Genomic DNA, 24,238 nt, shown 5'->3' on the forward strand with positions numbered 1-24,238 from the left:
ATGATGCTATGTTTTACACGGTCTTGTGTAGCTTGAGACCAATATGCTGAGAGGAAGGCATGGTAAAACTCTCCTTCACTGTGGCAATCGTGAATTACCGATCGCATTCTTACAGCTGGTTCATTCTCTAAGTAGCCACACATAAATTCTAATCTGTGTTCCAACGACCAGTTGGGAGGAAAACAATGAGAGAATTGATGGAGCCATGCTTGTGGATGAATGTCGTTGCCAGAATTCTTAAATGTTTTGAATTTACGTGTAGTAATGAACAGCTTATAGTCAAAATCATCATGTCGGCGAGTCGCATATCGGTCATTGTTAGGTCGTGTCGGCCGTTCCATCTCAAAATTCGGTGCACATTCCCAATTTCTTTCATTACTTCCGAAATGCCCTGTGTTATTATTTTGCAGCTTTTCCGTGTTTCTAAGTCCCTCTTCCCGTGTTGGAGCGCGAGTGTTCTCTGAAATACGTAATTCTTGTATTACCTGTGTCAGCTGATCTTGTACTTCCCGGATTTCTCTTTGGTGTTGTGTATTAATTCGATTCTGATTTTGTTTGAATTTCCTAATTTGTTCATACTCTTCTGTGTCAGTGAAGGCTACAGGTGTTGTGTCATTCAGATCATCATCTACCTTTGTAGATAAGTTAGTGAACTGATCTGAAAGTTCGGCTACTTTATCCGATAGTGTACTTATTTCCTCAGTGTGTTTTTCTGAACCAAGTTTCAGAGTGTCCATTTGTGTTGAAATCGTATCTACTGTGTCTTTTAAGTTTTCTTGACTTTTTGCAAGTTGCGTAACCGAATCGGTAGATGCAACTGCGTCAATTTTAGCTTGCAAGGTGTTGTGATTTTCATGAACAATAGTTTGCAGTTCTTTTATGGCTGCTTCGTGATTCTGTAATGCATTTTCATGACGCGAAAAAATAGGTTGAAAATGCTCACAAATTTGAGTTTTTACGTCATTACAGACTTTTTGACATTTCGATTCAATGTTATGTAACTCAGCAGTTAAATCCTCACGTGTTTGTTCGAGAGTTTGTTCCAATGAGTCTAACTTTTTGAGATTTTGTTCCACTGTGTCTAACTGTTGCTGTGTTTGTCTCTGGTGTTGTTCCATTGTGTCTAACTTTTTAAGATTTTGTTCCACTGTGTCTAACTTTTGAAGCTTTTGCTGTGTCTGTCCCATTTGTTGTATTAATTGTAATAACAATGCATTAGTGTCTGGAATCTGTTCCTCTACTCTTTTCGGCAGTGCATTTGCACCGGCAACATTCACATTTTGACAAGCTGAAAATGTGTCTTGACTTATTTGAGAAAACGGTGAGGATCCAAAACCTGAATCTACAGTATTTGCGAGATCGTGTCGTGTCATTTCGGCTTCCTGAGGCGAGCTATTGCCGACTGGTCGATCGATAATGCTTCCCTCTTCACTAATTGTTTCACTGTCCACGCCATTGTTTGACGCCCGCTCCATTTCCCTGTGCACAGTTACCAAATTACTACTTTGAACATTAGTAAATTCATTACTCGGCGGCGCTGATAAGCTACGCTCGTCATCACTATTATTTCTCAGTTTAGTTTGGAGCCTAGTGTTACGTTTTTCACACGCCATTATTGTCACAGTATTTCACACGACAACACAGAAAAACACAATTTGAAGATCAAAAATAAGAGAACACATTAACATAGCACTGAAAATAATATCTAGTTAATTGCAAGCGCAGCTGCGAAATACTTGGTGCAAATCTACATGCATGCCACAACTGTTTTACTATACAACAATGAAAGACTGCAACTACAAAGGAAATTCTCTCTACAATTACGCGCTAGCAATAAACAAAAGCTACACTAAATACACAAACTACAAGAAAAAATCAGAAGATTCCAGTGAGGTATCCTAGGCTAAGGGTCGACATATGAAACGTCCCCTTTTGAACAATTATACATGACTGTGCTTAAACTGACACACAATATTTTGTTAGCGCAACGCAATCTGACTTTTAAAATTCCCTACAAAAGAATGGCCCTGACTAACATTAAACTATACCTTTCACAAATCACTTACCTCACAAAAATCTTCGCTGCTCAAGCTACTGCAATACAGCGAGCGCCACTACTGCCAGCTAAATAAAAGATTCAAACTATGGAAGGCACTAACTACTGATAGGGGTAGTTAGCAAATGAAAGATATTAATAGAGAGCAAATAATGTATTTACCTTAATATCATCACAAGTCATAATATATATCAGTTCATGACAAATTACAAAACTCCGCCATCTCTCTCCCCACATCCACCACTGCTGGCGGCTCACCTCCAACTGCGCAACGCTACGCGCTGTTCACATCCAGCTGCCGCTGCCCAACACTACAATGGCAGACAACAATGCAAACTAGCCACAGACTGCACACAGCACAGCCAGTGATTTCATTTTGAGCGCTACGTAACGTTGCCAATAAGAAAACAAACAGCCTACTTACATAGAGAAAACATAAACAGCCTACTTACAGTATCATTTTTACCTGAGTGGCAAAATCAAGGGTCAAGTGTACTAAGATAATCCTCATACACTGGGTGACCAGTCCGCAGCTCGTGGTCGCGCGGTAGCGTTCGCGCTTCCCATGCCCGGGTTCCCGGGTTCGATTCCCGGCGGGGTCAGGGATTTTCTCTGCCTCGTGATGACTGGGTGTTGTGTGATGTCCTTAGGTTAGTTAGGTTTAAGTAGTTCTAAGTTCTAGGGGACTGATGACCACAGATGTTAAGTCTCATAGTGCTCAGAGCCACTGGGTGACCAACGGCAGGACATTGAAAAACTCTAATACTGCCATTCCTCAGACAGAGCCGCTGCATATGCCTCAAAGTTTGATAAATCGATCACAGTGCTGCATCGACATCGATGAGGGTAATTTGCAGCATCCTCTATGATATTCGTTAACAAGGGTCAAACTTTTGAAGTTGGAAAGGAATTTAAATACCCTGACATTTTGAGGAAGATTGTGGTGATATCGGATTTCTAATACAGAACATGACTTAGAGAATTTGGGAGTGTTATGTAGTGATACTGAAAGGATTTTACTTTACTGTGAACGAGTACTTCAGCTGTGCTAATGGTCCACCTTCTATCACAGCAGTTATCGAAACATATATTTCTTTGCGGCCTACTCCGGTCAACCATCCCTTTCCTACCACTTATCCCTTACATTTGTCTGTCGAGTTCTCTACTAAATCTGTCAGCTACGTAGTTACATGTTCCAAAAATAATTTGAACGCTTATTTTATGGAAATGATGTGGAACTAGTTAGTTTACAAGCTGTGTATGCATGATTACTCTTAACAGTAATGAACACAATGTCATTTTATTGCTACTCGTACAACTACTACTAGAAACAATCTCTTGTGTTTTATCTTCTTACTGTCTACCAGTTTTTGAATATATATTCGTCAGTGGAACAAAAGGAGTTGTTCAGGAGTGTTGTTGTTGTGGTCTTCAGTCCTGAGACTGGTTTGATGCTGTGTATGCATGATTACTCTTAACAGTAATGAACACAATGTCATTTTATTGCTACTCGTACAACTACTACTAGAAACAATCTCTTGTGTTTTATCTTCTTACTGTCTACCAGTTTTTGAATATATATTCGTCAGTGGAACAAAAGGAGTTGTTCAGGAGTGTTGTTGTTGTGGTCTTCAGTCCTGAGACTGGTTTGATGCAGCTCTCCATGCTACTCTATCCTGTGCAAGCTTCTTCATCTCCCAGTACCTACTGCAATCTACATCCTTCTGAATCTGCTTAGTGTATTCATCTCTTGGTCTCCCTCTACGATTTTTACCCTCCACGCTGCCCTCCAATACTAAATTGGTGAGCCCTTGATGCCTCAGAACATGTCCTACCAACCGATCCCGTCTTCTGGTCAAGTTGTGCCACAAACTTCTCTTCTCCCCAATCCTGTTCAATACTTCCTCATTAGTTACGTGATCTACCCATCTAATTTTCAGCATTCTTCTGTAGCACCACATTTCGAATGCTTCTATTCTCTTCTTGTCCAAACTATTTATCGTCCATGTTTCACTTCCATACATGGCTACACTCCATACAAATACTTTCAGAAATGACTTCCTGACACCTAAATCTGTACTCGATGTTAACAAATTTCTCTTCTTCAGAAAAGCTTTCTTTGCCATTGCCAATCTACATTTTATATCCTCTCTACTTCGACCATCATCAGTTATTTTGCTCCCCAAATAGCAAAACTCCTTTACTACTTTAAGTGTATCATTTCCTAATCTAATTCCCTCAGCATCACCCGACTTAATTCGACTACATTCCATTATCCTCGTTTTGCTTTTGTTGATGTTCATCTTATATCCTCCTTTCAAGACACTGTCCATTCCATTCAAGTCCTTTGCTGTCTCTGACAGAATTACAATGTCGTCGGCGAACCTCAAAGTTTTTATTTCTTCACCATGGATTTTAATACCTACTCCGAATTTTTCTTTTGTTTCCTTTACTGCTTGCTCAATATACAGATTGAACAACATCGGGGAGAGGCTACAACACTGTCTCACTCCCTTCCCAACCACTGCTTCCCTTTCATGTCCCTCGACTCTTATAACTGCCATTTGGTTTCTGTACAAATTGTAAATAGCCTTTCGCTCCCTGTATTTTACCCCTGCCACCTTTAGAATTTGAAAGAGAGTATTCCAGTCAACATTGTCAAAAGCTTTCTCTAAGTCTACAAATGCTAGAAACGTAGGTTTGCCTTTCCTTAATCTTTCTTCTAAGATAAGTCGTAAGGTCAGTATTGCCTCACGTGTTCCAGAGTTTCTACGGAATCCAAACTGATCTTCCCCGAGGTTGGCTTCTACTAGTTTTTCCATTCGTTGTAAAGAATTCGTGTTAGTATTTTGCAGCTGTGATTTATTAAACTGATAGTTCGGTAATTTTCACATCTGTCAACACATGCTTTCTTTGGGATCGGAATTATTATATTCTTCTTGAAGTCTGAGGGTATTTCACCTGTTTCATACATATTGCTCACCAGATGGTAGAGTTTTGTCAGGACTGGCTCTCCCAAGGCCGTCAGTAGTTCCAATGGAATGTTGTCTACTCCGGGGGCCTTGTTTCGACTCAGGTCTTTCAGTGCTCTGTCAAACTCTTCACGCAGTATCGCATCTCCCATTTCATCTTCATCTACATCCTCTTCCATTTCCATAATATTGTCCTCAAGCACATCGCCCTTGTATAGACCATCTATATACTCCTTCCACCTTTCTGCTTTCCCTTCTTTGCTTAGAACTGGATTTCCTTCTGAGCTCTTGATATTCATACAAGTCGTTCTCTTATCTCCAAAGGTCTCTTTAATTTTCCTGTAGGCAGTATCTATCTTACCCCTAGTGAGATAAGCCTCTACATCCTTACATTTGCCATCTAGCCATCCCTGCTTAGCCATTTTGCACTTCCTGTCGATCTCATTTTTGAGACGTTTGTATTCCTTTTTGCCTGCTTCATTTACTGCATTTTTATATTTTCTCCTTTCATCAATTAAATTCAATATTTCTTCTGTTACCCAAGGATTTCTACCAGCCCTCGTCTTTTTACCTACATGATCCTCTGCTGCCTTCACTATTTCATCCCTCAAAGCTACCCATTCTTCTTCTACCGTATTTCTTTCCCCCATTCCTGTCAATTGCTCCCTTATGCTCTCCCTGAAACTCTGTACAACCTCTGGTTCTTTCAGTTTATCCAGGTCCCATCTCCTTAAATTCCCACCTTTTTGCAGTTTCTTCAGTTTTAATCTACAGGTCATAACCAATAGATTGTGGTCAGAGTCCACATCTGCCCCTGGAAATGTCTTACAATTTAAAACCTGGTTCCTAAATCTCTTTCTTACCATTATATAATCTATTTGATACCTTTTAGTATCTCCAGGCTTCTTCCATGTATACAACCTTCTTTCATGATTCTTAAACCAAGTGTTAGCTATGATTATGTTGTGCTCTGTGCAAAATTCTACCAGGCGGCTTCCTCTTTCATTTCTTAGCCCCAATCCATATTCACCGACTATGTTTCCTTCGCTCCCTTTTCCTACACTCGAATTCCAGTCACCCATGACTATTAAATTTTCGTCTCCCTTCACTATCTGAATAATTTCTTTTATTTCATCATACATTTCTTCAATTTCTTCGTCATCTGCAGAGCTAGTTGGCGTATAAACTTGTACTACTGTAGTGGGTGTGGGGTTCGTATCTATCTTGGCCACAATAATGCGTTCACTATGCTGTTTGTAGTAGCTAACCCGCACTACTATTTTTTTATTCATTATTAAACCTACTCCTGCCTTACCCCTATTTGATTTTGTGTTTATAACCCTGTAGTCACCCGACCAGAAGTCTTGTTCCTCCTGCCACCGAAATTCACTAATTCCCACTATATCTAACTTCAACCTATCCATTTCCCTTTTTAAATTTTCCAACCTACCTGCCCGATTAAGGGATCTGACATTCCACGCTCCGATCCGTAGAACGCCAGTTTTCCTTCTCCTGATAACGACATCCTCCTGAATAGTCCCCGCCCGGAGATCCGAATGGGGGACTATTTTACCTCCGGAATATTATACCCAAGAGGACGCCATCATCATTTAATCATACAGTAAAGCTGCATGCCCTCGGGAAAAATTACGGCTGTAGTTTCCCCTTGCTTTCAGCCGTTCGCAGTACCAGCACAGCAAGGCCGTTTTGGTTACTGTTACAAGGCCATATCAGTCAGGAGTAATGTTTTAAATTAGATTTAAAACTTGTTTCGCTACCTGTCAGACATTTTATGTTATTGGGCAGATAATCAAAACATTTTATTGCTGTGTATTGGACTATTCTATGAACCACTGACAGCCTTAACAGTGGCTAATAAGACTCATTTTTAAATCTCTCGTTGTAGGTATGTGCCTCACTGTGCTTCGCAAATTGTGATGGATTATTTATGACGAATTTCACTAGCGAAAATATGATGCCTATCTCCCTGAAGAGGTACAGTCATGCTCAAAATTATCCGAACGACCTGAATTGAATTTCGCCTCATTCTAATGCAACCCACATAATGCAGTTGTCTAGCAGGTCCTCTAAACGCTCCTTGGTACAGTCGTTTGACTATTGAAAATGGTTCCACTAAGTCACCACTAGAAAACATTGCTCTGTATCGCAATAACTCCAGATGTAAAGTAATACCACGATACTACAAATATCAGGGAACACCGTATCACAGGTGAGACTGTCCTTAAGGCTTGTAAGCTCACATTTATTGCAATAAATGACAGACCTGAAATGTTACCACTCCCATTATTACGTCAGATAGGTAATGCACGTAGTAAGTTCGTCGTATTCATGATTTCCTCTTCAAAGTAGCATACCGTACTTGTTATTTAACACAAAATGACATTACAAATTTAAGTTATTCACGAGCAGCTAGTTGAGAATATGTATGAACTTCAAATGACATGACGAACCGTCTCGTTCTGCATATGGATTCAAACTCAGGTCGTGCAGACTAAGCAAAGATTTCGTGACTGACGGAAACTAACAGTCATTCCTGACTAGGCATACAGAGAGCGATATACCTCGATTTTAGACAGTATCAGTTAGCAAATATCAACTTCAAATTACGTAACATAAACATTTTTAACGGACGCGAATTCCTACCCAGCATCTATTGTCCCTGTTAACCAACTACGAGAGATGTTAAATATTGCTTCTTCACAAGTAACTTACTTGAAATGCCGTGAGCTAAAGGTTTGTGTTGGACAGGGATTCTAATCCAGAACCTAATCGGATAGATATCGAAGCACAATCAACTGTGACATATCGGATTTTCTCGGCAGTAGCTAGATGTTTTAACTGAAATGACGAGAAGAAACATTAATTTTTTCCTTACCAGGACTCCAACCCGGCACCTATCGCTGTTATATTCTAGACGAAACGAAAGTTAAATATGGATATTTTACACCAGCAGCGATATGTGAACATGTTTGGACCAGAAATAAAATGACGAAGAGTTCAGTGCTGACTGGGCATCGAACCCCACACATATCGTTGTTGACTAGATACAGAGAGACGTCAGCTACAGAATTCTTCTCCACCAGCAGCTCGGAATAACATCATTGAACTAACAGTGATCTCGCAAACAGTTATATGTTTCACTGGGAGTCAAAAACGTTAGATATCCTTAGTGTTGACAACGAATGAAAATGCATTAAAAATGTAAATTATTATCCACCAACAGATAGATATTCTCACGCTAGAGCTTGATAATTCATAATGAAAACCTCAGTGCCGGGCCAGGATTCGAACCCATTCACACACAGTATGTGGAGATGTTGAAGAATCTGCAGTTTTGAACACACAACACATTGTAGTCGAGCTGTATTGTCACGAAGGGATCAGAATCCGGGTTAATGCCGGTCTCTGTTGCATACCCAGTTCAGAACCAATTTTATCGGCATACATAAGGTCAAATAAAAGATGGAATTAATGACCTGTGTCCCTACATAGCGTTTGTTTCGTCACTAGAAATAATAAGTAGCATAAGAAAGGATACTGATGAATGAGTTTCTGCATGTCGCCACTCCTGACTTTATTGTGGTTCAACCTAACGTCTACTTGGTCGAGAAGGAATATCGTGTTTAATGCGAATATCAGACAACAATTACATTATACCTTCTTCACTTGGCGCTCCCTATCAAAAAGCATCGGCAGAAGTTGGATCGAAGCTATCACCAATCCAACATACCACCTAATCCGCTTCTCTGGTACTCATTTTTATATCGTAACACCGATGCGGCACACTCGATGAGAATTCTGACACACTGGCTCCCTGTAGTGGTTTGCAGCATGTTCAGTACGGTCATTCACTTGATTCGCCGAATCGCCATGAACTAGCTGCCTCGGCTATCCAGTGCATACATTCGACTCTGTTTTGTAATCACCGAAATAAAATAACGGAACTGCCATCTATACCGATCTGCCAACAGCGTAGGAAGCGTTCCTTTCCATTTGAGCTACTGTATTGCGCTATCTGTTGAAACCGTCGTGCAGTGCAAAAGAAAAGCTATAACAGTCTGTCTCTCAGAAGGCTAGATCCGGCCATATGCATTGTCTCACAGCACTGTGGGATGCGGAAATTCTGGAGGACTTTTTGTCGGCTTCTGAAGCTGCTAGCTAGTAGGGTTACGGTAAGTGTCGCTAGTTCAATTACATTCGCTGCTACATTTTTTTTAAAACGCAATTCTGCTCTCTGCTGAAGTTATCAATTTAATGGAAGTTTGAACATAATTCCCTTCCCTTCTCAACCCAAAATAGTCGCATGTGGAAAAAGGGCTAACTTCTGCGACATTTTGTTCTTTTCGGGTTTAATAGACGGCCAGGAAGCAGACGCCCCTCGAAGCTTTTGTATTATGGATGGGGAGAGAGCATCGAGCCAAAATAGTCAGAAAAGTAATTTCTACATTAGTTGTCGTCTGGTAGTGTCATTTTATTCTTTTTCAAATTTGGTTTGACAGCTTTAACTCAGAATAAGTTTTCTACATCCATGTAATCAATAAACTGCATATGCATTGTCATACTGTTATAGATAACATCAGAGAATTCGCATATATCGTTGATGATTAATTCTCTCTCAAGTTTAGTATTGTTTTAACAACACTAAATGAAACCTTGCGAAAATCGTGCACTGTATTATAAAAAATGAAATAAAACTACCAACGATAACCTTAAGACGACAGTCTGTTTTAATAAAACTGAGTATCTGTACTGAAGCGTGCCTCTATCGGCACGAAATAGTAAAATACTACTCACTTAAATTTCGATTGGGTCTGTGTTTAATTGGTATGCTGTGTCACACTCAACAGGCATGCAAATGTGGCATTTCATAAATAAAGTTATGTATTCCTAGAAACCCAAAATTTCCTTGTCAGCAGCTGAAAGAGTCCTTACTTGTCGCGCAGCATTGTAAGTTTTTCACCATTGCACATTATGACCTGAAAGTATTTCTTGTGATTTGCTTATCGCTGTTTGATCTGACTGCCTGTAGCTCTTTCACAGAAGAGGTAAAAACAATAAAATCAGCGAGACTCGAACCGCGAACTATAACAGGCCGTTTTTTACGGGTTAGCACGACACCACAGAGCTAGCGAGGAGGTATTTGCTGCAACTCCCTCTTACAAGGAGAGTAGTGGCTAGAACTCTTAAACCCCTATTTTAAGGACGAGATTAGTTGCGATTTTTACGTGCGACCACTTTCCTGGGTGGAAAATCCTAAATTTACGATCTTCTGTTTTACCTCAAGCGATAATAACTCAGATTATTCAATGGAAATGAGAGGAAAAATCAGGTGAGCTTTGAGGCTTAATTCCGTGCACACCAGGAAGTAACTCGTCGGTCACATAGTTGCCAAACGTACTGTGCCTCCTTGCCAAAACTGAGTTTCATTACCAGTCGGAAGAAGACGAAGCGATGTGATCCGACAGCGGGCTGGGAAGTGACCATAGCTGGCGTATCAAAGACGCGGCTCTTGCGGCCTGGAAAACGTAGTGCGTCTGATTCACATTTCTGTAACTGGGATTAGGGACTGGAGTGTAGTTACTAATAATACTCAGAACTGACTGCTAACTAAGCATCATAAATCAGTAACTCTCATAGTTGTTTTTATATTTCTTTCGTAACTGTACTCAAACCTAAGAAACTCATTCACGGATGTTTTCGTGCCTCGCCAATAGTCGAGCACAACAAACAAACATAAAAGGATGAAGGTATGTGTGTGTGTGTGTGTGTGTGTGTGTGTGTGTGTGTGAGAGAGAGAGAGAGAGAGAGAGAGAGAGAGAGAGAGAGAGAGAGAGAGAGAGAGAGGGAGAGACAGAGGGAGAGAAGAGAGAGAGAGAAATAAAAAAGAATGAGAGAGAGGATAAAAAACTGTTGTAAAGAAATTGAATACTGGCATGTAAAGAATTCTTTCATTAAAATGACACGTTCCACATCATTACGAAATGTCGTATTCATGAACTATGGAACAAGTATTAATCTAATCTAATTTAATCACATCATATTGCTGACTAGCCATGAAGAGTCATGAATTACCGAAAGTTTCGCCAACATCAGTAACTAAATCTAAACTTGCAAATACAAGACGACAGTTTTTGTAATAAAGCGGGACTCCTATCAAGACCCTTCCAGCCCTGTTAACTAACCACGAAAGATGTCTGATATACCTCAGTTCAGAAGTAACAACAAAGATGAAGTTCATGATGTGAGATACGAACCCAACACGTAATCGGATTGTTAACTAAGTAAACTCAAATGTTACGTATCGGTTTTTCTTAGCAACTGCTAGGTGTTTGAATCTAAAATAAGGATACAAATTTTTGTGCCTGAGCGCAATCGAACCGCACTCCTATCGTTCTTCTTTATCGTCCACGAATACAGCATAAGTATGAACTGCTTACTCACCAACAGTAAGATGTGTGCGTGTTTGACCAGAAGTTGTTGGCAACACATGAACAGACATTAAAAATGCACGTTAATTTTCACTAGCAGGCCGGTGTGCACGTCATAGGGCTTGAAATGAAATTATGAATAATTTTGTACTGTATCAGGATTCGGAGCCACATAGTTACCTTTGGAGGAGACCTAGAGAATGTTGCAGGCTTGGGAAAAGGAACGAAATGATTGAACTATACTGTTCCGAGAGATTCAGATCCTCGAAAGAGGAGATACGAATTCGAATCACAGTCCAGCACCAAATTCTTCAACGTCTCTAGTTCAATCAGATACAAGTAAAATAAGAGCCCTCTTCCCTTAAATGGCTATCGGTTCATCAAATAAAGTATAATTTTCTAATGTAAATAAGTTTACTGGCGACAGTATTTCTGCTTACCATGACCTCCACCTATGTCATTTCCCAACGTAAACCGGCTCTGCCCAGTTGGTAATGAAGGTAGGTTATGTGTAATGCGTATTCTGGATTATAACATCGTTCTCTTCACGTTACCAGAGGTAAAGTAAATCTGTTTGTGCCTCTTAAAAGTAAATGCCTGAACCCATGCATGCACTTGTGATAGTTCGTTCCACCACACCACTGTGGCCACATTTCCCAGTCCCAGGAGTGTGCTGTAACAGATGATGTGCTTATCTTACAAAATTAGTCACGGTGGAAAAAATGCGAGTCTATTAAATGGTTGAGTAGAAGCAAGCTTCTGACGTGAGGATTATGCAATTCTCATGTCAGCAGCGTGTAAAGACTCTTCTAGGCATCATAGCCTCGATGTGAAGCAATTTTGAAATTTTCACTAATTCAGCAAATTTATTATTTCGAGAAAATCCACTGTGAAGTGTGAAGTTACTGGATAATTTGATTATTACTTTATTACCATCATTTTCTTCATACCACTGCTTTAAACCATGTGCTTGAAGATCATTTAAGGCCTTTTGGTCATTATAGAAGTAGTTACCCAAGAACAGGTTTTTTCCCTGTCTAGGGAATCCTTTTCATGTTAATATCAAACATCAGCAATTACTTGTAGATCAAACTAAAACTAAAGTAATTGATGAAGACGTTACTTGATAACAAAAGCGAGCTGCTTTTCTTCGTTAACTTTGACCCTAGAAATGGCTGTCAAATACCGCCTAACCAAAAGCCAAGGGATCTTTCTGCCTTCCGATATACGTCGTTGTCAGTTCTTCCATGTGATTTGGTCGATGTGGCCTGTTTCAAGTTGTGTATAACAGAGAATGTTTTAGAAAATCAATTGTTTTTCTTTGCAATAAACAGAAAGGTTTTCATTCTAAACTATCCAAGTTCAAAATGTTCGCAATATTAGTTCAAATTTAATGTTCGCTTCTATAATGTGGGAAAGTATTTCATAGTTGCAAAAGCCGCATCCAACTCATTGTCGCTGACCATAAATTCTAGCTCAGAGTGGCACCAGTTTAAGTAACCTAATGTAGCGAAGACTGTTTGCCAGTGCTCTTTCTCATCGGTAAATATACAGTTCACTCACTGGGCTCCAATAGTACACTGTAACAGAAATATATGTGTGTATGCAATGCATACGGACTGTAGAATTTAGTGGTGCTCTCTCTTCCACTTCTTATGCAATATACCTGACCTAAACGGGCCCTTTATCATTACAGGCCCTGGGCGGTGCAACATCGTATTGGCAACAGTAATGTGCTTATACTGACAACCTCGCTATTCGTTTTACCTGATTTTGCAATCATTTAAATAAAACAACATGACCTTCCAAAGGGAGACATTTCGTCCCCCTTTTGCTTCTGTGAAATTTTTCAGTAAGTTTTCTGTTTTCCAACCAGCGAAATGCGACAGAGTACGGCCGGTAAACGATTCACAAACCACGATTTAGGGCCGTTAAGACGATATCTTTAAACAATGGCGTAGCTGAAGGAATTTAGTTTCGTCTTAAATCGTCTCAAGCAGCAACGTTCACAGATATCTCAAATAGGAAAAGCTCTTTATCCAGGTACGAAGGTTGTAAAACAAACTTCGCACAGTTTGTGTCAGGTTGACCTTTTCGTCTGATAGCACTGCGTAAGTATTTTCTCTGAGAGGTATCACAAGTAGTGCTCCTGTAGCTGTGGGAATCATTAGTTGAAAACGAGTTTAACACCAATCGGTACAGTACTGCTAAATATTCAAAATGATTATCAACCTAAGTCTGCGTTCATCCACAAATTGAGGCGTATTTGTAATATTTAAGCTTGACTGTGTATCCTTGTCTTCCTTGAGTGGACATTGGAAGGCGTTCACATACACGTAAACGAGGGTAATCCCGAAGGTAATGTCTCTTAAAGGACACGTAAGTGCCAACGCAGGCACAAACGAGAGATCCTAATATTAATGGCAACCACAGTGTTGGCTGCATGGTGGCTAGATGATAAAGAGCAAAACTACGTATACGAAGGTCTCAGGTTCGATCCCTCAACAGTCTCACGATTTTTATGTGCCATATTACACTCATTTCCCCTCGGGCAGTGTTTTGTGATGTGAAAAATACCGAGTTGCACTGTGGTCCGAAAGCCACGTTAAACTGTAGGTTCCCCTATTAACTGGATAGGTAAGTTAACTGAAAGGTCGGAGGAAAGCAACGCCATACCACCTGCAACAAGACCGTGCCTATTAAAGCAATGTGGTGTTCAAACCACTCTTCCGACTGATGACTGCTTTACTTTCTATGGGTTACAAAATTAATGATCTTCGGGTTATTAACATTTTTGTGTTTTCATGCTGTAGCTTTGATACCAATAAACGTAAGTAATCGGCCGAGTACTGTCACCGTTCGCGTTGTCAAGGTGGTAGACGACGATGCTGTCGACCCCAGTTACAATTTTGGTCATGGCTATGTTTCAGTCGAATACCTCTATGTGCCTTTCTGCGTATTTCAAGATATACTTTTATACACTTGGTACGCATCCAAATTGATATCTGATAGAGCTGTATTCAGCAACATGAATCAGATATGTTTTCCGGACAACACGTCAGTGCAGCGAGATTTCGTTTGTGTGTGGCGCATGGTGCAAGAAATATTTGTGCTTTGCTTGCTTCTCTGACAGGTTTCACCCCACTGAATGCGAGAAAGCTCACGAATAGACTGTCAATAACTGGAATTACGCAATAATACACTTAAAAGTTGTATTTTTGCATTACGAATCCCCATGAAAATAAGTTAAAAAAGGTTATATTAACAGAATCTTCCGTCGGTTCTTGGTAGAACTACATTATAATAATAAATGAAAAGCACCAGTTTGCTTTTGTTCTACAATATTATTTTTGTTGCTAACCGGTTTTCGGCTTACAAGGCCATCTTCAGACACAGGCCAAATGTCTGAAGATGGCCTTATAAGCCGAAAACCGGTTAGCAACAAAGATAATATTGTAGAACAAAAGCAAACTGGTGCTTTTCATTTATTATTATAAACAGGTTATATGCCTACTTGCTTAATATCCGCGCTTCTCGCTGCTTTTCTCAAAAAAGAAAAAGAAAAGTGAAAACAGAGAGAGAGAGACAGAGAGAGAAAACAGGAATGTATTTCAGATACGAGCTCAGTGACGCCATGTTCGTCTCGTGATGTAAAGCAAGTATAGTTGATAGGTAATATCTCGTTGTACTAGCGATATGTATGGCTGCAGAGTTCTTTCTTTTCTCTCTGCAAACAACCAGAACAGAATTCAGTAACAAAGTGGTAAGAACACCTACGCAGTGCGCCAATTAAAGACTCAGCTTTTCTTGGTTATTTTGTTAATCGTCTGTAATGCACTAAACATCCTTGATTATTGATTTGTTATTACTACCATTGTTATTGTTATTCGTCACCTCACCACAGCTTTCCTATCACTCATTGCCGCAGATGCACGTAACGAGTGGATCAGGATGAATGGATGTGGGATGTTTCGTCACGGAGAATATACACATTTATCTCGGCATCTTGTGTTCAGAGCAATATGAAAATCTCAATAAGAGAAGACGACAATGGGATGCCGGTGATGCAGGCAATTACACCCAACTATTTCTGTCGACTTAACACCATGACGACAAATTGGCGTCTCACTGTATTTTGATTATAGTTCGTTATCCTTCTTGCGACCTCGTTTTAATACCTTGAGGGAGCAGGCATAATGTTTTTTTTTTTCTTTTTGAACACCGAACAATATCACACAAAGATAGTAGATGGAAGGATACAATGAAACAATCAGGCTCATGGGTGTGGATCCAGTTCAAGAGGGAAACATCACGAAAGCAATGAATACGCTATTTAGTATACATTATTTGTATAGATCTGAAGATGAAAAAGCGCAGATCTGCACAGTGCCCACATCTGCACTTTAGTTTCTGTCTTAATGGGCATAATTTTTAGTTTCTTCTCTTCTGAATTTTCAAATGAATTGATTTTTACGTGGTACAGAATAATTAGTTAACTGTGTTTCTTACAGCTTCCATTCGCACCAACATTTTTCTACATTCTCGTGCATTTCATGAAATTCTATTTGTATGATCACAAGACTGCGCATAGGTGCAATCGAATTCGAGGTGCAAAGTATTTGTTATCTTACTTTTCGTGACAGGTGGGCAATGTTGATTTCCAAAGACTTTTTATTCTACTGAAATAATCTTATGTCACAAAGTAACAAGGTAAGTGTTTTATTCGTATATATTTTGTGGGAAACTGTAATCGTGATAAAAGATTACACACCTGAATGTTTGGCACAAGTGGTAGGAGAAAACGTTGCATATTAACCAAATCCCGCGCCTCCTCTCCGTATCCTCGTATGACACGAGCACGAGATTCTGCTCATATAACGCTGCAGAGCTGTTCCTAGCACAGCTGAGAATTGGCAACATCGTCACAAACATTTGGCAACACTGTGACAGTCCATTCACTTCCGCGTATGGTACTGAATAGACTCTCTAAATTTACTTCATATTCCCTCTCCATTCGAATGACTCGTGCTGCATAATCCTCATGTAGACTAAGACACTGAGACAGAAAATTTCATTTTTTGGCTAAAGAAATACTATTCTTCACATAAGTGACAACTTTTATTACCTTTCACAATACGTTATGAGGCTGAGCGTCCAATACCATGATGAGAATGGCGTGGCGGCAGCAGTGTGTCCGTAGCCCCGTGGTAACGCCTGTGTCTATTGTTGCAACGGTTGAAGGAGTCGTCAGTTCCTACCGTGGTAAGGGCCAGCGTGTGCGAACATTTTTTCGTGGTTTATTTTACGGAGCAGCGAATTTCCAGAAAAAATTCTGTAATGAAATCAGAAGAAAACCTTCACACATAAAATCCTTTTGGCAGCTTGACTCAGTAAGTTGTGTTAATGGTCATGGATCCCGACTTTCTGAATGCGAAGCTGCTTCACAATACAAGCGTCTCTGAAGAAATTCGAATCGACCGTCAGCGATACGAAATTCAATATTGTTCTTCACTTGAGACTCATATGTCAGGGTGATAAGTATGAAGGAAATGTATCGATAAGCAAACCGCAAGAAAATACTTTCAGCACATAATGTGCAATGGTGAAAAACTTACAATGCTGCACAACAGGTAACGCCTCTTACTTTATTCATGACATGCCACATTTGCATACCTGTAGAGTATGACACAGCATACCAATTAAACACAGACCCAATCGAAATTTAAGTGAGTAGTATTTTACTAATTCGTGCCGATAGAGGCACGCTTGTGTACAGATACTCAGTTTCCTTAAAACAGACTTCCGTCGTAAGGTTATCGTTGGTAGTTTTATTTCATTTCTTATAATACAGTGCACAGTTTTCGCAAGGTTTCATTTAGTGTTGTTAATACAATACTAAACATGAGAGAGAAATTGATCATTAACGATATATGCGAATTCTCTGATGTTATCTATAACAGTATGACAATGCACATGCAGTTTATTGATTACATGGATGTAGAAAACTTATTCTGAGTTAAACCTGTTAAACAAGGTTTGCAGAAGAATAAAATGCCACTACCAGACGACAGCTAATATAGAAAATACTTTTCTGACTATTTTGGCACGATGCGCTCTCCCCATCCATAATACAAAAGCTTCGAGATGCATATGCTGCCTGGCCGTGTATTAAACCTGAAAAGAACAAAATGTCACAGAAGTCAGCCCTTTTTCTACATGCGACTATTTTGGGTTGAGAAGTGGAGGGAATTATGTTCAAAGTTCCATTAAATTGCTAACTTCAGCAGACAGGAGATTACGTTTTAAAAAATGTAGCACCGAATGTAATAGAACTCGAGACGTTTTATCTACAGTGCGCGACGCTTTCCGTTACGCTACTAGCTAGCAGCTTCAGAAGTCGACAACAGGTCCTCCAGAACTTCCACATTCCACAGTGCTGTGAGATAATGCATAAGGCTGGGTCTAGTCTTCTGAGAGACAGACTGTTACAGCTTTTCGTTTGTACTGCACGACCGTTTCAACAAACAGAAAGCGCAATAGAGTAGCTCAAATGGAAAGGAACACTTCCAATATAAATTTCTGCATCCTACACTGTTGGCAGTTCTGTATAGGTGGCAGTTACGTTATTTTATTTCGGTGATTACAAAATAGAGTCGAATGTATGCACTGGATAGCCTAGGCAGCTAGTTCATGGCGATTCGATCAACCAAGTAAATGAATGTACTGAACATGCTGCAAACCACTACAGGGAGCCAGTGTGACAGAATTCTCATCGAGTGTGCCGCATCAGTGCTATGATAGAAAAATGAGCAACAGAGAAGAGGATATGGTGGTCTGTTGGACTGGTGATCGGTTCGTAAACTGGCGGTCTAGTTTCGATTCCAACTTCTGCCAATGCGTTTAGATAGGGAGAGACAGATTCTACTCCCTTCTGGCTACGCCAAGTGAAGAAGGTATAATGTAATTATTGTCTGAAATTCACATTAAACTTTATATTCCTTCTCGACCAAGTAGACGTTAGGTTGAACCACAATAAAGTCAGGAGTGGCGACATGCAGAAACTCAATCATCAGTATCCTTTCTTATGCTACTTATTATTTCTAGTGACGAAACAAACGCTATGTAGGGTCACTGGTCATTAATTCCATCTTTTATTTGACCTTCTGTATACCAATATAACTGGTTCCGAACCGAGAATGCATCTGAGACCGGCATTAACCAGGAATTTGATCCCTTCATGACAATACAGCTCGACTACAATTTGTTGTTTGTTCAAAACCGTAGATTCCTCAACATCTCCATATATTGCGCTTGAATGGGTTCGAATCCTGGCCCGGTACTAAGGTTTTCATTATGAATTACCAAGCTCTATCCGGAACCGCGCGACTGCTACGTTCGCAGGTTCGAATCCTGCCTCGGGCATGGATGTGTGTGATGTCCTTAGGTTAGTTAGGTTTAAGTAGTTCTAAGTTCTAGGGGACTGATGACCACAGTAGTTAAGTCCCATAGTGCTCAGAGCCATTTGAACCATTTTTTGAACCAAGCTCTAGCATGAGAATATCTATCTGCTGGTCGATAATAATTTTGATTTTTAATGCATTTTCATTCGTTGTCAACACTAACGATATCTGACGTTTTTGACTCCCAGTGAGACATATATCTGTTTGCGAGATACTTGTAAGTTCAGGGATGTTATTCAGAGCTGCTGGTGGAGAAAAATTCTGTAGCTGCCGTCTCTTTGTATCTAGTCAACAACGATATGTGTGGGGTTCGATGCCCAGTCAGCACTGAACTCTTCGTCATATTATTTCTGGTTCAAACATGCTCACATATCGCTGCTGGTGTAACGAACCTATATTTAACTTTCGTTTCCTCTAGAATATAACAGCGATAGGTGCCGGGTTGGAGTCCTAGTAAGAAAAAAATTAATGTTTCTTCTCGTCATTTCAGTTAAAACATCTAGCTACTGCCGAGAAAATCCGATATGTCACAGTTGATTGTGCTTCGATATCTATCCGATTAGGTTCTGGATTAGAATCCCTGTCCAACACAAACCTTTAGCTCACGGCGTTTCAAGTAAGTTACTTGTGAAGAAGCAATATTTAACATCTCTCGTAGTTGGTTAACAGGGACAATAGATACTGGGTAGGAATTCGCGTCCGTTAAACATGTTTATGTTATGTAATTTGAAGTTGATATTTGCTAACTGATACTGTCTAAAATCGAGGTATATCACTCTCTGTATGCCTAGTCAGGAATGACTGTTAGTTTCCGTCAGTCACGAAATCTTTGCTTAGTCTGTATGACCTGAGTTTGAATTCATATGCATAACGGGACGGTTCGTCATGTCATTTGAAGTTCATACATATTCTCAACTAGCTGCTCGTGAATAACTTAAATTTGTAATGTCATTTTGTGTTAAATAACAAGTACGGTATATTACTCTGAAGAGGAAATCTTGAATACGGCGAACTCATTACGTGCATTACCTATCTGACGTAATAATGAGGGTTGTAACATTTCAGGTCTGTCATTTATTGCAATAAATGTGAGCTTACAAGCCTTAAGGACAGTCTTATCTGTGATAAGGTGTTGCCTGATAATTGTAGTATCGTGGTATTACTTTACATCAGTAGTTATTGTGATACAGAGCAGCGTTTTCTAATGGTGACTTGTTGGAACCATTTTCAATAGTCAAACGACTGTAGCAAGGAGCGATTAGAGGACCTGCTAGACAGCTGCATTATGTGGGTTGCATGCGGATCAGACGAAATGCAATTCAGGTCGTACGGATACTTTTTAGCACGACTGTACCTACATGATGTCCGTAGGTGAACACCGCATGTTATTCTTACAGCTCGCTTTTGTGCAATCAATATTTTCTTTGTAAATGCTGAATTATCCTAGAAAATAATTCCGTACGATATTACTGGGTGTAAATAAACTAAATATTTTAGGAGGTTTCTTTCCATGTTCTGCAATAATACGAAGAGCAGAAAAAGAAAAAAAAAACTGAATATATACACACAAAAATTAGGAGCATTTAAATTCTGCTCTCAGTCTTGCCCTCTTTCACTGTCCCTTCCAGTTCTGATAATAATCAGTATGGCTTGAAATGCCCTAAACAAATCAATATCATTCTTAATGACTTTTGTTACTATTATTATTGGCCGGCCGTGGTGGTCTAGCGGTTCTAGGCGCTCAGTCTGGAACCGCGCGACTGTTACGGTCGCAGGTTCGAATCCTGCCTCGGGCATGGATGTGTGTGATGTCCTTAGGTTAGTTAGGTTTAAGTAGTTCTGAGTTCTAGGGGTCTGATGACCACAGATGTTAAGTCCCATAGTGCTCAGAGCCATTTGAACCACTTTTATTATTATTATTATTATTATTATTATTATCCTGAAAGTTATTTAACATGCTTGGTATTCCTTAAAACTCTAATCTGGCCAGGCGAAATAAGCAGTAATTATAGCATGCGTAAAGGATACGGAATTTAAGACGTGTTGTTGTTAAATAGCATCACCATTACGTACTTGTTGAATGTTAGTAACGACATCTGTCATAATGCAACAGGAGTACAAAAGACAACAATCTAGAGAAAAGGGAGGAAAAATAGGGCAGAGTTAGCAGATGAGGCGGAAGTGAAAAACACCGAAACAGGTGGGATGGAGGAAATCATGGACAGTTTTGACATTATGACAGTGATGCTGGTTCATTGCTGTACAGAACTGAAACTTCTAGGATGTGCCGAGAAGTACACTACGCCAATGATAATAGATACAGCTTTGATCTGGTTTTGGAGACGTAGGTTACAAGGTACTTTGTTGTACAGTTGTATGGCTGAAATAGAGGAATGTTTAATGTTAAATGGTTCAAATGGCTTTGAGCACTATGGGACTTAACATCTGTGGTCATCAGTCCCCTAGAACTTAGAACTACTTAAACCTAACTAACCAAAGGGCATCACACACATCCATGCCCGAGGTAGGATTCGAACCTGCGACCGTAGCGGTCACGCGGTTCCAGACTGAAGCGCCTAGATCCGCACGGCGTTTAATGTGATGCAAAGGTTCGTACATTATGCTGGACTTAATCAGTCTGGTACTGCAGTTATGGAAAGATGAGAGTCACTGGTTGAATGAGGATATGTACGGAGGGTACCGGTGGCTAACAAACAGCCGAAGAGAGCAGAGCGTGTGACACTCACGTCGACTATTAAGTCGGATCCAGCCTAACTGAGCATAGGGAGGACTGGTCGAAATTTTATGCAAGCATTCGTAGAGAGCTCGTTCGTATGGGTGTTTCCTTGTTTGCACCATGATGAATTAAATCGCGGGAGTAAAGATCAAGAAGCACTAAATATTGGACTAGTTTATGTGTCATCTCAGCTGGAGTTATTCAAATGGTTCAAATGGCTCTGAACACGTGGGGACTTAACATCTGAGGTCATCAGTCCCCTAGAACTTAGAACCACTTAAACCTAACCAACCTAAGGACATAACAAACATCAGTGCCCGAGGCAGGATTCGAACCTGCGACCGTAGCCGTAGCGCGGTTCCAGACTAAAGATCCTAGAACCGCTCTGCCACACGGGCCGACCTGGAATTATTTTTCATACTTTTATACTCCATGTAGGCCAGAGAAAGATTTCCTAAAAACTAAAATAATTTGTTTTCTCTAGTTTAGATTTCAATCTGTGTGTATGACGAGACCTTTTACTGGATGCCATTAAGAACCACTGGAGGAACTATTCTCCACAACGTCCGGTGATTAACTTTTGGTGTGGTGGAGGAGGATCTACGAATTCCTGGGATTTAATTTAGGAGCCATATTTGGTGGCCATCGTGATACTGAACACAGGTTCTCATTCATTCCTCATATGGTAGAAGCGATAGTCTGGGACTGGTGCTTACTTGCAACCGAATATCGTCAGCATTAATTGGTGACTATGTGAAAGAGGCAACGTAAAATGTGCAGTTTAAAGGCAAAATTGTTTTTGCACAAATGTTTGTATTTTACCTTTGAATCAAGTACAACTGTTCGGCCACTTCTTTCACACGGAGGCGGCATTACAGTAATCTCAGCTTGGTGCAATAGAATTCTAAGCTTTATCAATCGTAACAAGTTAATTGTGATCTTACGTATCTGAGGACGAGGTTAATATATTTTAGTGCCGGTTTTCACGAGAATTAAGTCTTTCACAGATACTGCAGACACCTCATGGTTACTTCACCCTTTTTATGTTCGGCTGGATGTAGACTAGAAAGCTAACAAGGCGGCTAAACATTTCCCGTGGCATCGAGGCGAATTAATGAGCTGATAATCTAGTGTCGGAGCCACCGATGTGCGATCAATTTAATGAGTGCTTATAGGTGAAGGTAATTTTGCCATTGGGCGGGTAATGAAGGTTATATACGAGGCAGAGCGCCGGCCTCGGCTGACCGCTGCTGGCGACACGCTCCGCTTCTCTAACGCGTATCGACGCCAGGCGACGCGCCGGCGGCAGCGGCAACCGCCGCGGCGTGGGCGGGGCGCCTTCACATTTCTCCTCTGGCGCAGTCACAGAGACACCTCCGGTGAAATAAGCTGACACACGCCGCCATTACGTGGCTCGGCGCGCTGAACGACCCGCAGAGCAGACCCGGCACGGATAGTGCAGCAATACTCGCTGCTAGCGAACTTCCCTCAGGGGGACCTCATGTAGCTTCCGATCCGAGCATCATTTTGCTCTCTCTGTTTAACTGGATATTTCAATTAGCATCACCCGTTCTCCACTACATTTGGAAGCACGTTGAACATCCGTTACTCGGCGGCAAACTTGGACATATCTGGTTTCTTTCTAAAACTTTTTCACTTATTATGACATCGGTAGTCATAAATTTATAATTATCTCATGAAAAATATACGGCTCGGAGATTGGTGTATCACATTCACTGCAGAAGTGGAGATACGTAAAATTAGTAATGCATCAGCTTTTAACTGTTTTCAACACGACGAAGGTCGCCGCATGCTGGGTTGTGATTGTTCACACCCGTTCAAATAGCTTACCGAGCCGACGCAGTAACAGAAATTTAATACACTTGTCAGTCCAATCCAGGTGATTTTTTACCCATCTAATCGCCATTGGCGAATGATAGGTGTATCACTATAAACCTAAGACATAACAACAAAGAAAGTAGCGGAAACGTCAATTCTCTCTCTCATCCCCTCCAGCCGTTTAGCCGATTCCGACTATCTGAGACCCCATGAGCTAAAGCACGCCTATTTCTACTCTTCTGTACTATTTGCCGAAGACTTTCCGGGTTGGAATCCGTTACCGCTGTGATGCCGTTAACCATTACATTCTTTGCCGTCCGTTTCTTGTTCTTCCGATTTTCCCCAGCATAAGATTCGTCACCGCCGGAGGTGATTCTGATGCGTTTTGGTACTCCCATGATATGGTGTTAACAGCTTATGCTCGTAAGTGGCTCACCGTCGCTGGAGCATACACGTGACATCTCCTGACCACAGTACTGGAGGCTGTCAAGAAGAGTCTTCATGGAACACAGACCAAGATGGGGATTTAGCTCTACGACAATGCCCCACCTCATTCTCTATATGATATTGTAACACACAACATTTCTTTGGGCTGTCAAAATTTGTCTCGCCTTCCGTATACCCATGACATGGTACCCATTTAGTGAACATGGAACACAGACCAAGATGGGGATTTAGCTCTACGACAATGCCCCACCTCATTCTCTATATGATATTGTAACACA

This window comes from Schistocerca piceifrons, chromosome X, assembly GCF_021461385.2.
Source record: "Schistocerca piceifrons isolate TAMUIC-IGC-003096 chromosome X, iqSchPice1.1, whole genome shotgun sequence".
NCBI classification, from domain to species: Eukaryota; Metazoa; Arthropoda; class Insecta; order Orthoptera; family Acrididae; genus Schistocerca; species Schistocerca piceifrons.